Source organism: Lygodium microphyllum, chromosome 15 (assembly GCF_053477565.2).
Source record: "Lygodium microphyllum isolate KBCC chromosome 15, Lygodium_microphyllum_v1.1.10, whole genome shotgun sequence".
Lineage (NCBI taxonomy): Eukaryota > Viridiplantae > Streptophyta > Polypodiopsida > Schizaeales > Lygodiaceae > Lygodium > Lygodium microphyllum.
The window spans coordinates 44,476,683-44,491,912 of NC_141149.1; the positions used below are offsets into that span (position 1 = coordinate 44,476,683).

At 41.9% G+C, this 15,230-nt stretch overlaps 1 protein-coding gene across 3 annotated transcripts in view; it reads right to left on the reverse strand.

Moving 5' to 3' along the window:
- The window catches only part of LOC148024471 (putative E3 ubiquitin ligase SUD1), an 89,528-nt gene that overhangs the window by 28,628 nt on the left and 45,670 nt on the right, over positions 1 to 15,230 (reverse strand). The window lies entirely within an intron of this gene.

Below are 15,230 nucleotides of genomic sequence, written 5' to 3' on the forward strand. Positions count from 1 at the left end.
AGCAAAACATTCTTCTAGCTCCCATGCTTTTCACCTCTCGGCATCTACAACCTCCCTCACCATACCTTTCAATCCTTTTTCCGTTATCTCCCTCCTCCAGTCTCCTTCAGCTCTCCTTCCTTCAATTTCTTGCCCCAAATATAGCAGCCTTTTAGGGCAATGACCTTTAGGACCCCTTTTACCTTCTATGTTCCCTTTCATTGGTGGAGTGCACAAAAACTGAGCCCACATTATCAGCATACAGTATGGCAGGCCAGAAATTGGAGATCGGAGTTTGATCAAGATACTCATTCAGACAAGAACCTTGCAACATCTGGCATCTCATGCTTTTTATCACACACCTTGATAAGTCCATCTTTTCTCACACATGCTGCTTGGGGCCTCCTTGTGAACACCCTCTACATCGTGGCTATGTCTGCCTGCCTGGGCCCTGCAGTTATGTATATGTGTTACAATCAGCCCTTCCATGCTACCAAGTAAATAACGTGTTCTAAAATGGATATGAATGGCCAAAATGACAGGAAGCCTGGAGAGCTAGCCTTGAGAAAAACAAACAAACCAATATCAACAATGCCATGTGGAAAATGGGAGGTGGATAACATACAAGACTAGCATCTAATTAGCTGGCTGCACACAGCTTCAACTGTTGGCATTCATTGCAAATCTGACCACAAACATGACTAGGAAAAGCTGCAATTTTGATCAGCTTGCATAGATCCACCTTTTGGGAAAGAAGCCCCATGCATTCTTCCAAGTATAATTCCATGATCCCTCACATACATTTCAAAGGAGAAAGATCAAGCTGTCGGGAATAAAGGCCTTCGTGCCTTTAAATGTGCTCGGGTGTGAACACACCCTTAGCACTTGTACTTACACATATATATCTATCTAAAAACCTAAAGGTACAAACTCATCATTGTACCTACCAACGTGTTCACTCTCTACTCTGCTCTATCTCACTCTCTCTGTCTCTCATTGCGCGTAACGACTGGCTGTCTAGATCTCCGTGCCGGACCTGTCACTACAAACTCGAATCAGAGCAGCAAGGAGTGCACGCTTCTCGAGACGAAGCAGACGGCAGGTGTTGCAGGAGTCTCAGGTGGACTCGACAAGCAGAAGTCGACAGTTGACAAGTGCAAAGAGCAGTCAGGCGAAAGACCAGCGGGCGCCTGCTAGCGTGCGAACAAAACTAACGGGTCAACGTCAGTCAGAAGGGACAGGTCGCAGCCCAGGTGGAATGTTCGACGGACAGTCTGGTTTGCAAGCCTGACAGGCTGGAGACAACCACAGGATTGCAGGTGACAAGGCGACAACCACGCCACAGCAGGCAGCCGACGGACAGGTCCAGCATATAGCGCGTGCAGCAGTCGGCGGGCAGCAGTCGTCAGGACAGGTCGTGCGGGTGAGGCAGGACAGTCGAATGGGGTCAACAGACCGGACCCCATCACATATTTCAAGCAAAAAACAAGGGAGATATTCTATTTCTTCAAAATCTCCTTGAATTTGCCTTCTCTCCTTCGCGTGTTCGTGCGCACAAGCACAATCTGCAAATTTGTGCAAGTTTAGGTCCAGAAATTTGGGGGTTTTCCCGAATTTGGGAATCTTAACGCAAAATTGGACAATCTGACTCAGAAATTGCAAAGTCGGTGCACATTTGCCCGGGAAATTTGGGGATTTTCACATTTTAGTAAAATTCTTTCAATTTCACTGAAATTACTGCACACAGGACTTGGAAAATTTGGGGATTTGTCCAGATTTGGTGCGAGCAAGATGCAACAGTGATATCTGTCTCAGAAATTGCAAGAATTTGTGACATTTTGTCCCCAACATTTGGGGCTTTTCATGTACATGCACAAATTGGGCTGAAATTTATCCAATTTCTCGGCATTGATGCATATTGGACCTTGGGACTGCTCTGAGCAATTCTAATGTGATCCTTTTGTATGCTGATGTAGAGAGTGCTCTACTTATGGAAGAGATGAATCGGCAGAACAATGCATCTAGTAAGTCTTCCAGTGCTTTGCATACTAGGGACAAATCACAGCAAAAGACCAAATATGATAGCAAGGGATGTAGTAAATCACGTGGCAAAGATGTTGAATGTCATCATTGTGGCAAGAAGGGTCACTTTAAACGTGATTGCTACAAATGGAAGAAAGAGAAAGGAAAAGGCAAGAAGACAGATGATAGCAAGAAAGAAAAGAAGGATAGCCAACCTAAGAAGAGCAGTGTAAAAATTGAAGAGGTGAATGTAGTCACTCATGACAGTGATAGTGGGAGGGGCATACTCTTTGTCTCTTCACACTTTGGTGCACATGCTTTACTTGCAGATACAGATGATGACATGCATACCTAGATTCTCGATTCAAGTGCTTCCTTTCATGTCACCCCTCATCGTGAGTGGTTCTCTGTCTATACAAGGGGTCGACATCGTGTTGTCCATCTTGGAGAGAACTATGCATGTCAAATTGCAGGTATTGGCAGTGTGCCGTTACAGTTTCAGCATGGCTCTGTCTTTACACTTCAGCATATACAGCATGTACCTCAGCTCAAGAAGAGCTTGATTAACACAGGGCAGCTAGATGATGATGGTTTTCATACCACCTTTACTAATGGAAAATGCAAGATCTGTAAGGAATCAAGAGTAATTGCCAAAGGTTGTAAGAGTGATACTTTGTATCCACTTCATGTATATAGTGTACGTGACCATGTTATTGCCGTGACCAAGCAGCCAAGTCTTTCTTTGTGGCATGGCCGGTTGGGACACATGAGTCAAACATAAATAAAAGTGCTTTCTCCTTTGGGTTACTTGCCTTGTCTTCGTTATGCTGATTTTGAGCATTGTGATCATTGTATTTATGGCAAACATGCACAGACATCTCATAAAAAGTCTATTTCTTTGAAATATTTTCCACTAGAGTTAGTACATTCGGATGTATGTCAAATGCCAGGATTATCTTTAGGGGGAAAGGAATATTTTGTCACCTTCGTCGATGATGCTACAAGGAAAGTATGGGTTTACCCTATCCGTAGCAAGGATGAAGTGCTTGACAAGTTTAAAAATTTCTTGGCATTGGCTAAAAATCAGACAAATGAGACACTTAAGTATCTTCCCTCTGATAATGGTGGGAAATATGTGTCCAAGGCCTTTTAGGGATTTTGTGAGAGCAAAGGTATAAAGAGGGAGCTCACTGCCCTCATAATCTGCCCCAAAATGGAGTTGCAGAACGTATGAATCGGACCATACAGGATAAGGTCCGTACGATGCTTTCTCATACTGCATTACCCCATGGTTTTTGGCGAGAGGCGGTTATGACAACTTCACTTAATTAATCCGTCACCAAACAGGTCTTTTGTGGGGTGGGGGGGGGGGGTGGTGTTTTTGGGTTCCCCAAGAAGCGTGGTCACGCAAGCCACCTTCATATGCTCAACTGAAAGTGTTTGGCTGAGGCTTTTGTGCATATTCGTAAAGAAAAACGCAGTAAACTTGAGCCAAAGTCCTCTAAATGCATTTTCCTAGGATATGGTGACAAGGGTGAAATAGGGTATAAATTGTGGGATCCCGAGAAAAGGAAAGTAGTGCGCAACAATGACGTTATCTTCCGGGAAGATCACATGCACAAACAGCCCGAAAAGATTGAGGAGGTCCGTAGGACTGTATTCCGGGAAGATATACCTTTTGGACAGGAAAATGTGCTTGCTGTACAGCAGCGAATACCTGCTTTAAATGAACCTATAAATGAAGGAAATGATGCTGGAAATGATCAGCCAGCAATTACCCATGATAATGAGCTACTACATATGTAGGAACAGCCAGGCCAGCAAGGTGTTAATACTGATTTGCAGGCTGAAATGCCAGGACAGCATGCTGAAAATGGAAATTTGCAAGAACAGCTAGCAAACAATGGCCATTGGGTTAAGAGATCGTCTAGGGCTACTAGACAACCTGACAGATTTGTTCCTGGTGCAAACAATGTAGCTAATTATGTCATGTTGACAGACTGTGGTGAACCATCCTGCTTCAAGGAAGCAATGGATAGACAAGAGAGCAAGAAATGGTATAAAGCCCTGTTATCAAAGATGGAATCTCTTTAAAAAAATGACACTTGGGACTTGGTGCAGTTGCCCAAGGGGCAGAAAACACTTCCATTCAAATGGGTTTACAAGATGAAGGTCACTTCTGGTTCCTCACCAAAGTACAAAGCAAGATTGGTTGCAAAAGGGTACAAGCAGAAGCATGGAATTGACTTTGATGAGATTTTCTCTCCTGTAGTCAAAGATGACTACATTGAGAACCATTTTGGGCTTGGTTGCAGTTGAGGATATGGAGCTTATACAGATGGATGTAAAGACTGCATTTTTACATGGTGATCTGCATAAGGACATATATATGCAACAACCTGAAGGGTTTGTTAAACAAGGGAAAGAAGAGATGGTATATAAACTCAAAAGTAGTTTGTATGGGCTGAAACAAGCACCAAGAGAATGGTATCATAGGTTTGATACATTCATGCAGTCCCAAGGCTTTCATAGAAGTCAAGTGGATCACTGCTTGTACACCAAGAAGGCAGCAGATGGTAGCCTGATCATCTTGGTTTTGTATGTAGATGACATGCTGATTGTTGGTAGGTATACTCATGCCTTGGAATCATTGAAGCAAAGTCGTCATGGCAACTTTGACATGAAGTCAGCCTGATTATTTGCTAGTAGGGATACTCATGCCTTGGAATCACTGAAGCAAAGTATTCATGGCAGCTTTGACATGAAGGATCTTGGTGATGCAAATCACATTCTTGGTATGTGAATACCTAGAGATAGATCAAAAGGCTTACTCTATCCATCTCAGTAGGAGTATATCTCCAAGGTTTTGCAGCGTTTCAATATGGAGGGGGGAAAAACACATACCCAGAAGTGGACTTTCTGCAGTCCGCATGACCAGCATAATCTGCATCAATAAAGCCAACGACAGATGCCTTCTACTTTCCAAAGCAGATGCACAAATACTTTGTGCCTTTGAGGTATCTCATAATACCTTTCACTACTTCCCAATGCTTTTTACTAGGGTTTGCTATGTATCTGCTAACCACTCCCACTACAAAGGCAATATTAGGACGTGTCGCAACCATAACATACATCAAACTGCCAACAGCTGAAGCATATGGTATCTTGGCCATTTCAGCCTTCTCATCATCAGATGCATGGCTGTCCTCTGCACTGAGTTTCACATATGGAGGCAATGGAACCCCAATTGTTTTCCCCCCCTCCATATTGAAACGCCGCAAAACCTTGGAGATATACTCCTGCTGAGATGGATAGAGTAAGCCTTTTGATCTATCTCTAGGTATTCACATACCAAGAATGTGATTTGCATCACCAAGACCCTTCATGTCAAAGCTGCCATAAAGACTTTGTTTCAGTGAGTCCAAGGCATAAGTATCCCTGCCAGCCAATCAGCATGTCATCAACATACAGAACCAAGATAATCAGGCTGCTATTTGCTGCCTTCTTGGTGTACAAGCAGTGTTCCACTTGACTTCTATGAAAACCTTAAGACTGCATAAATGTATCAAACTTATGATACCATTCTCTTGGTGCTTGTTTCAACCCATACAAACTCCTTTTGAGTTTACATACCATCTTCTCTTTCCCTTTTGCCACAAACCCTTCACGCCGCTACATACATATGTCTTCATGAAGATCACTATGTAAGAATGTAGTCTTTACATCCATCTATATAAGCTCCATATCCTCAAATGCAACCATGCCCAAAATGGTTCTCAATGTAGTCATCTTGACTACAGGAGAGAAAATCTCATCAAAGTCAATTCCATGTTCCTGCTTGTATCCCTTCGCAACCAATCTTGCTTTGTACTTTAGTGAGGAGCTAGAAGTGACCTTCATCTTGTAAACCCATTTGCATGGAAGTGATTTCTGCCCCTTAGGCAATTGCACCAAGTCCCAAGTGTCATTTTTTTCAAGAGATTCCATCTCTAACAACATGGCTTTATACCATTGCTTCCTTGAAGCAAGACCGTTCACCACAGTCTGTCAACATGACATAATCAGCCACATTGTTTGCACCAGGAACAAATCTGTCAAGTTGTCTAGTAGCCCTAGACGATCTCCTATCCCAATGGTCATTGTTTGCTGACTGTTTCTGCAAATTTCCATTTTCAGCATGCTGTCCTGGCATTTCAGTCTGCAAATTAGTATTAACAGCTTGTTATCGCGGTTGTTCCTGCGCATCCAATGGCTTATCATTATGGGCAATGGCTGGCTAATCATTTCCAACATTATTTTCTGCATTTGCAGGTTCATTTACAGCAGGTATTTGCTGCTGTATAGCAGACACATTTTGCTGTCCAAAAGATATTTCTTCCCGGAATACAACCCTATGGACCTAACATCATTGATGCGTACTATTTTTGTTTTCTCGGGATCCCATAATCTATACCCCATTTCACCTTCATCACCATATCCTAGAAAAATACATGTATAGGACTTTGGCTCAAGTTTGCTGTGTTCTTCCTTACATATGTGCACAAATGCTTCACAGCCAAATACTTTCAAGTGTGCTTACGAAGGTGGCTTGGCCGACCATGCTTCTTGGGGAACTCCCCCCCCTCCTCCCAAAGACTTGTTTGGTGACCGATTAATCAAGTGTACGGCTCTCATAACAGCCCCTCCCCAAAAACCATGAGGTAAAGTAGTATGTGACAGCATCGTGTGGACCTTGTCTTGAATGGTCCGATTCATACGCTCTACAACTCCATTTTGGGGTGGATTATGAGGGGCAGTGAGCTCCCTCTTTATCCCTTTGAGGTCACAAAATGCCTGAAAGGCCTTGGACACATATTCCCCACCATTGTCAGAGCGAAGACACTTAAGTGTCTTATCAGTCTGATTTTCAAGCAATGCCAAGAATTTTTGAAACTTGTCAAGCACTTTCTTCTTGCTACGAATAGGGTAAACCCATACCTTCCGTATAGCATCATCGACAAAGGTGACAAAGTATTTCTTTTCCCCTAAAGATAACCCTGGCATCTGACATACATCGGAATACTAACTCTAGAGGAGAAGATTTCAACGAAAGAGACTTCTTATGAGATGTCTGTGCATGTTTACCATAAACACAATGCTCAAAATCAGCATCGCGAAGACAAGGCAAGTAACCCAAACGAGAAAGCACTTTCATTTCAGTTTGACTCATGTGTCCCAACCGGCCATGCCACAAAGAAACACTTGGCTGCTCGATCACGGCAACATCGTCACGCACACTAGATACATGGAGAGGATACAAGGTATCACTTTTACAACCTCTAGCAATCACTCTAGATCCCTTACAGATCTTCCATTTCCCATCACCAAAGGTGGGCTGTCCTGTGCTAATCAAGCTCTTCTTGAGCTGAGATACATGCCGTACATGCTGAAGTGTGAAGACAGAACCATGTTGAAACTGCAATTGCACACTGCCAATACCTGCACTGTCACATGCATAGTTCTCCCCAAGATGGACAACACCATGTCAACCCCCTGTATAGTCAGAAAACCACTCACGATGAGGGGTGACATCAAAGGAAACACCTGAATCTAGAATCCAAGTGTGCATGTCATCATCCGTATCTGCAAGTAAAACATGTGTACTAAAGTATGAAGGGACAAAGAGTACATCATTCCCAGTGTCACTGTCATGAGTGACTACATTTACCTCTTCAATTTTGACACTGCTCTTCTCAGGCTGACTCCTTGCTATCATCTGTCTTCTTGCCCTTTCCTTTCTCTTTCTTCCATTTGTAGCAGTCATGTTTAAAGTGACCCTTCTTGCCACAATGATGGCATTCAACATCCTTACCACGTGATTTACTGCGTCCCTTGCTATCAGATTTGCCTTTCTACTCTGATCTTGGTGATGCAAATCACATTCTTGGCATACGAACACTCAGAGATAACTCAAAAGGATTACTCTATCTATCTCAGCAGGAGTATATCTCCAAGGTTTAGCAGTGTTTCAATATGGAGGGGGGGGAACAATTGGGGTTCCATTGCCTCCATATGTGAAACTCAGTGCAGAGGACAGCCCTACATCTAATGATGAGAAGGCTGAAATGGCCAAGATACCATATACTTCAGCTGTTGGCAGTTTGATGTATGCTATGGTTGCTACACATTTTGCAGCCCATTGTACCTCCAACTCTGTCTACTAAACATCTGACTCCTACACAACTGCTGGAGCATTCAACACAACCTGTGCTCTCATACCAGTTTGTAGACAAACAGTCTATTGTTAGCTAAGCTGAGAATGCATATGAGAGGAGTTGAGAGCAATAGAGAGTGAGAGAGTGAGCACGACACTTGATGTGAGCGATGCGCAGTGGCGATGCAATGTCCGGTGATGAAAAATGTTAGGTAGAGAGCAAAACGTGAGCAAGAGCAACGAGTGAGAGTCAGAGATAGAGATGCACGATGTTCTTGGGTACAATGACTAGTGTACCTCTTTAGGTTTTAAATAGATATATATGAAAGTACAAATGTGCTAAGGGTGTATTCACACCCGTGCATATATAAAAGGCACAATGGCCCTATATTCCCAACACTCAAGTGGTCTGCAGTATTAACTAGCCCTTGAATTGGCATTAATTAATTAATTAATGCCTAGCTCATGTCATGACTAATATTTAATAGCTAACTAGCCTAGGCACAAATTGTCACCAAGCACTACCCAGTATATAACCAATATAATGTGAGAGAGAGAAGAAAATTTCTTGTGTGTCTTACTCACCTCCCAACCAAATATACCCTCTTCCCACCTTCTAATCGTGTCTCTAGGGCCTCTTTTCATAGTGCACCCGACAGCTGTTCCCAAATAGACAAGTCCTGCCCAATTTAGCAAGAAATCTGAGGGTATCCCCCGAGCTTCAGACTTTGGCACTTCTTGCTCTTGCCCGGGACACACTAATTAATGGCCGTCTTGGTCTACTTGCCCGGCCAAAGGTTATTATGTCAGACACTCTCTCCCCCTTTCAAAAAAAAATCATTGTCCTCAATGATTAGTGATGGGAAATGTCATCAAATCAGAGCTTCTGATTCCCATGTAGCATCAGTAAAACTGGTAGACCCTTCCAGGCAGCTAGATACTCATGGAGAGTACGATTACGCAATCGTTTCTCTCTCCGACCTAGTATCTTGTCTAGTCCACAGTCAATATCATACCATCAATTAGATTATCATCACGTGAGATATACTTTCTTAATTTGCTAACATGAAACACTAGATGAACACGGCATGCAGGAGGAAGTTCCAATCGGTAAGCTACATCACTTAGCTTCTAAATAATTTTCCACGGTCCACAATATCTTGGAGATAACTTTGGACATTTGCCAATCGACAAACTAGACGCCTTGGCTAGTACTTGGAGAAAAGCGTTTTCTCCTAATTCAAAGATCCTACTTGACCTTTTCTTATCTGCAAAATGCTTAGCCCTATCAACAGCTTGCTGTAACTTGGCTTGAGCAATTTTAATATTAGCCTGTATGTCAATAAAAAATTCTGCCGAAGCTAGGCATTTCTCATCTGACCTTACTGTACTAGGAAAACTTGGATTCATTCCATAATTTATTTCAAAAGAAGACAAACCTATCGCCTTATGAGGTATGTTATTGTACACAAATTCTAACAAAGACAAATGCGTATCCCAATCTCTTTGTTTATCAGATACATATGCTCTCAGCATGTCTTCTAGTATCTGATTGACTCTTTCTGTTTGGTCATTTGTTTATGGGTGATCACCACTTGACATATTTAAAGACACATTTAAACGACCAAAGACATGACGCCAAAAATGACCAGTAAACCTGACATTCCTATCAGACACAATGGACGTAGGTGGACCATGCAACCTAAACACATGATCAATAAACAAATCTACGACTTGTGGAGCTTCCACACTTTCACAAGTGGCTATAAAATGAGCCATTTTACTGAAGCGATCCACTATCACTAGGATAGTGTCTTTTTATCTCTGGGTTCTAGGTAAGCCAACAAAGAAATCCATGAAAATACTTTTCCAATCAGATTCTGGAAAATGTAATGGCATTAGCAAACCCGGTGGCTTCACCCTTTCTGCTTTATTAACTTGACATTGAAAGCATTGTTGGACATATTAGCAAACATCCTTGGCCAACTTTGGCCACCAAAATGTCCTTCTAACAAGCTGTATGAACTTATCAATACCAAGATGTCCTACACAAGGCACATCATGGTTATCAAACAAAACTTTCTTTCGTAGTTCCCGTGCACTAGGAACACGGATCTTGCCTTTTCATTTAAGATACCCATTCTCAATTGAAAGGTTCTTAAATGAACTTGCCTTATCAGAAATAACAGTAGGTAATGAAACAGAAGTATCTGGTCCATCCCTAATCAAAGAGTCTCGTTCTATGGCCTGATAAATTTTTGCCATATAAGAGTCCTCTAACTGTGCTTTCCTTTATTTCTTGAAGCAATGAGCTTTCTAAAATCGTAAAGCTCATTTGATACATTATACGAGATAATGCATCAGCAACAACATTATCCTTACCCTTCTTGTATAGAATTTCCATATGAAATTTTGCATCATTTCAGCCCATCAAGCTTGGCGCCCTCAAAGATCTAGTTGACTACAAAAATACTTAAGGGTATGGTGATCTGTATAAACTTTAAAATCTACACCATATAAATAGTGCCGTCAAACTTTAAGGCAATGAACAATAGCATAAAGCTCTTGTTTATGAACTGGCCAATTCCGTTCGCTTGGGGAAAGCTTCTTGCTTTCAAAAGCTATAGGCCTGCCTTCTTGGCTAAGGACTGCACCTATCACGATGCTACTTGCATCTGTTTCTAAAACAAATGGTTTCTCAGGATCAACTATCTTGAGAACAGGGGCAGTACAAACTACTTCTTTCATAGCCTCAAAACTTGCTTGTTGCACTGATGTCCACACATAGGGCACCATATCTTGCAACAAATCTGTCATATGAGCACCTATATACGAGTATACGTATATAATCTCCTATAGAATCCTGACAATCCCAAAAAGGAACAAAGAGCTGTTTCATTTTGGGGTGTCGATCAGCTAAGTATCACAACAACCTTCTTGGGGTCCATCTTGATCCCATCAGCAGATACAATATGACCTAAATACTCTATCTCTGCTAAACATAGAATCATCTTGTCTAGGTTAGCATAGAGTTTTGCTTCCTGCAAAGTTTCAAAGACTGTCACCAAATGTGACTCATGTTCATGGATACTCTTACTATACACAAGCACATCATCAATAAAATCCACAACGAACTTGCCCATGTATGGTCTTAGTAAATCATTCATTAACATCATAAAAGTAGTAGGAGCATTTGTTAAACCGAAAGGCATAATCAAATACTCATATTGACCAAATCTTATTCTAAAAGCAGTTTTAAAAATATCTTCATCTCTTACTCTAATCTGGTGATAACCACTTTTTAAATCAATCTTACTAAAGATAGAAACACCACCTAGAGCATCCAAGAGATCATCAATACGAGGCATAGGATATCTATGCTTGACAGTTATTTTATTTAAAGCCCTGTAGTCTACACACATTCAAAAAGAACCATCTTTCCTTTTTACAAGTAAAACAGGGGCTGAAAAGGGTGAAAAGCTAGGTCTAAGCAATCCTTCGCTTAAGTACTCATCCACCACCTTACAGACTTCATTCTCCCCTTGCAGACTCATCCTGAACAGGGGTCTAGCAACTAGATTAGCTCCTGGGACGAGCTCAATCCTATGCTCCACGTTCCTACGAGGAGGTAAGCCAAGAGGTAGTTCAGATTTAAATACATCAGAAAATTGGGCTCTTGTTTTACTTGATAAGATAAAAGGGATACTTGTGGAACTTTCACCTTTATCCGTGTCATCCTTTGACACACATTTAGAAATATTTAAAATATAATAAAAGTAAAGAGACTTACAATCAATCTTGAGCGCCTTGGTCATCAAGAGAATCTTCGCTTCTTGGAGATCTGATTCTCCACGAATCAACAATCGTCAGCCCTCGTACTCAAATTGATAAATATGAGAAGAGAAGTCAATGACAGGTCTCTTCTTTGCATGCCACTCCTTGCTCAACACTAGGTCGAATCTCGCAAGCCGTGTCAAGCCATGTAATTTCAAAATCCAATCTGTCCTCATAGGACTGGATATGTACAGGGAGGTCAACAACTCGTTGATCCCATGTCTTTGTACCCATCCCGTCAATTAGCTCTACCGAATAACTATATTCTGAAGGGGTAGTCTTGAGCTTCAGCTTCTTGACAAGATTAGAGCTAATAACATTATGTGAAGAGCCCGTATCAAATAAAATACCCACAGGGCATCCTCCCACTATGCCTTTCATTACAATGAGCTCAATGTCAGCAAACTGATACCCCTTTTGGGCCTCAAGCGATAACACTGCATCTCGCACAATTGGTACCTTCTTTGTTATTGTGATGGCTAGGATCCGTTCATGATAACTAGAATCATGTGGAGATGACTCTTTTAGGTCATCTCTCGCCTTATCCACATCCTGCATTGGATTAAGCACCATTTGAGCACTGACTCTTGCCTTCTTGGGACAAGCCTTAAATTTATGCTGCCCCAGGCATCCGTAACAAAGTCCTCTCATTGCTTTCTCCCTTTGCTGTGGAGTGAGCATGGATTTATTGTAGGCTCTCTCAGCCATAGCAGATACCTTCCTCTTGGTACTTGACACAGTCTTGATCATATGCACCTCTCTAATGTCCTTCGCACGAGGAGCACTAGATGCAACTGCAAGAGTAAAGACAAGGCGTGCACCTCTAGTCCAAGGAAATCTCCAGGCCTTCCCATCTTCAAGGACCAATGCAAGCTCCACTGCCTCATTCAAGGTTTTACATCTCTCCTTCCTGACAAGTGGCCTTAAGGTTTCTTTTAAGCCCATGACAAATTTATGCACTTGCAAAAAGTCAAGAATATGTTCAAGGACCTTTAACAGAATCTCTCTATACTTGTCTGCATATTCTTGGATAGAGTAGCTCTTCTGAGAAGAACCACGCATCTACAGCCCTTGTCCACTCATCTAGAGGGACAAAATTATTATAAAACAATGTCTTAAACGCAATCCAAGTAGACAATTCTGCATGATCCTGCTCAATTTTCCGCCACCAACGATGAGCACCATCCATGAGATTATATGTAGCTTGTTGTATTTTTAAAGCATCCTCATGAATATGGCATAAGTTAAAACATTGCTCCCATTTAGAAAGCCACTAATCCACCGCATCTGCATACATGCATCAGGTAAACTTGTGTGTCAGGCATACATGCATCAGGTAAACTCTCATCTAAAGGTCTCTTGCCTATATCCAAAGCATTTCGAGTTAAAATTTGCATTTGTTCAAGCAAAACTTGCATAGTGCCTGCTAAACTAGAAATACAATTATGCACATCATTAGATGAAGAGGGCAACTCGTCATCATGCATGAGGTTCTTCCTCTACATCAATGTCGTTCATAGGCATATCTTCAGTGCCTGACACGATTGATTAATTGATGTTTTTTTTTTTTTGATAATTCAAACCAACAAAAGCAAGGCAAAAGTAAATACAATGTACTTTTAGAAAATAGCTATGTTTCGGCACAAGTACTATCCACAAGAAGCATACATGTCAAAAGCAAAACTCTTTGTACATTTGGAACAAAAGTCCAAAGCTGAATAAGTCACCAAATCCTCTTTGAAACCATGCATAAACATCCAAATGCACAGAATCCACACTCTCAAGCATACATAGACGCACTCAAAGTAGTGAATTTTAAGCCCCAAAAGGTAGAGATAATGCGTATCTGGCACCACGAAAGCAATTTGAAATGTCCTCGCCAATCCTTGCCACTCAAAACCAGAGGTCAAATATGCTGAAATTTGATACTCATCCATGCAAGAAAACCACAGGAATTGACAGCGCTTAAATCAAAGTCCGTTTAAGCCCAAAAATCCCAATTTATTCCCACCTCAAGAGGTCACTTTGGCGCAAAATTTCAGAAGTGCTCCCAAGCTCAATTGGCCATGATAATACGTCAGAAGCTTGTCTTCAAATCATTCTCAAAGCTCATGAAATTGGTTTGCAATTTGGATGTCGTACCAAGAGGTTATAGATCTCAGAAAATGTGCTCAGAAATAGGAGAAAATACTTTTCTTTTACAAGGGGATGGAGGGCTCACAAGCTTGGTGAAAAGGGGATTCTATCCCACATGCAGAGTGCCACAAGGAATTTACCAAGGATAAAAGGTGAAAGGGAGATGGTCATTCTCTCAAGTAAAAGAGAGAGAGCACTCGTGTGATAAAGTGTGCCTTGGCCTTGGTGGTGCTATTGGTCACCACTGGCTCACATGATTAGCTCGCTAGGCTGCCGCTGGGCCTTATGGTGGGTGCGGCCACCTGCAGAGAAAGAGGCTTTTCACGCTGCGTTGTCTTCTATGGTGTGTTGCAGAGATGCCTTCACGCTGTCCACTCCTGTGCGCTCTCGCGACTCCAGCACGATCTCACCTGTGTGGCCGTAACAAAAAACCCCAAATCTTCTTTTTTTTTGGAAACCCGCAAGCTCTGATACCAAATGTGAGAGAGAGAAGAAAAATTCTTGTGTGTCTTACTCACCTCCCAACCAAATATAACCTCTTCCCACCTTCTAATCGGGTCTCTAGGGCCTGTTTTCATGGTGCACTCGATCAGTGTTCCCAAATAGACAAGTCCTGCCCAATTTAGCAAGAAATCTAAGGGTATCCCCTGAGCTTCGCACCTTGGCACTTCTTGCCCTTGTCCAAGACATAATGGCCGTCTTGGGCTACTTGCCCGGCTGAAGGTTATTATGTCTGACATATAACTTATTGCATTGTTACTTAATTGACTTACATTTTACATGTGCACAACTTAATTAATGTCTAAGAGAAATGCTAAGCAAAACATCAAAATTTCATGTTCCCATAATTGACCTTTCCCTTGAAATTCTTGCAATCGCCCTCGATGCACTACACCATGCCAAAAGCAAAATATACGCTAGAATTTCCATTAAGCATCATAGTGAAACAACATCAACCAATATTGCTTAACTATGCTACCGCCAAACACTTGTTGAAAATTTCTAGCCAACATAATCAATACATAACTACAATCATCTCATGAGCTATGCATTGATGCCCTTTAAT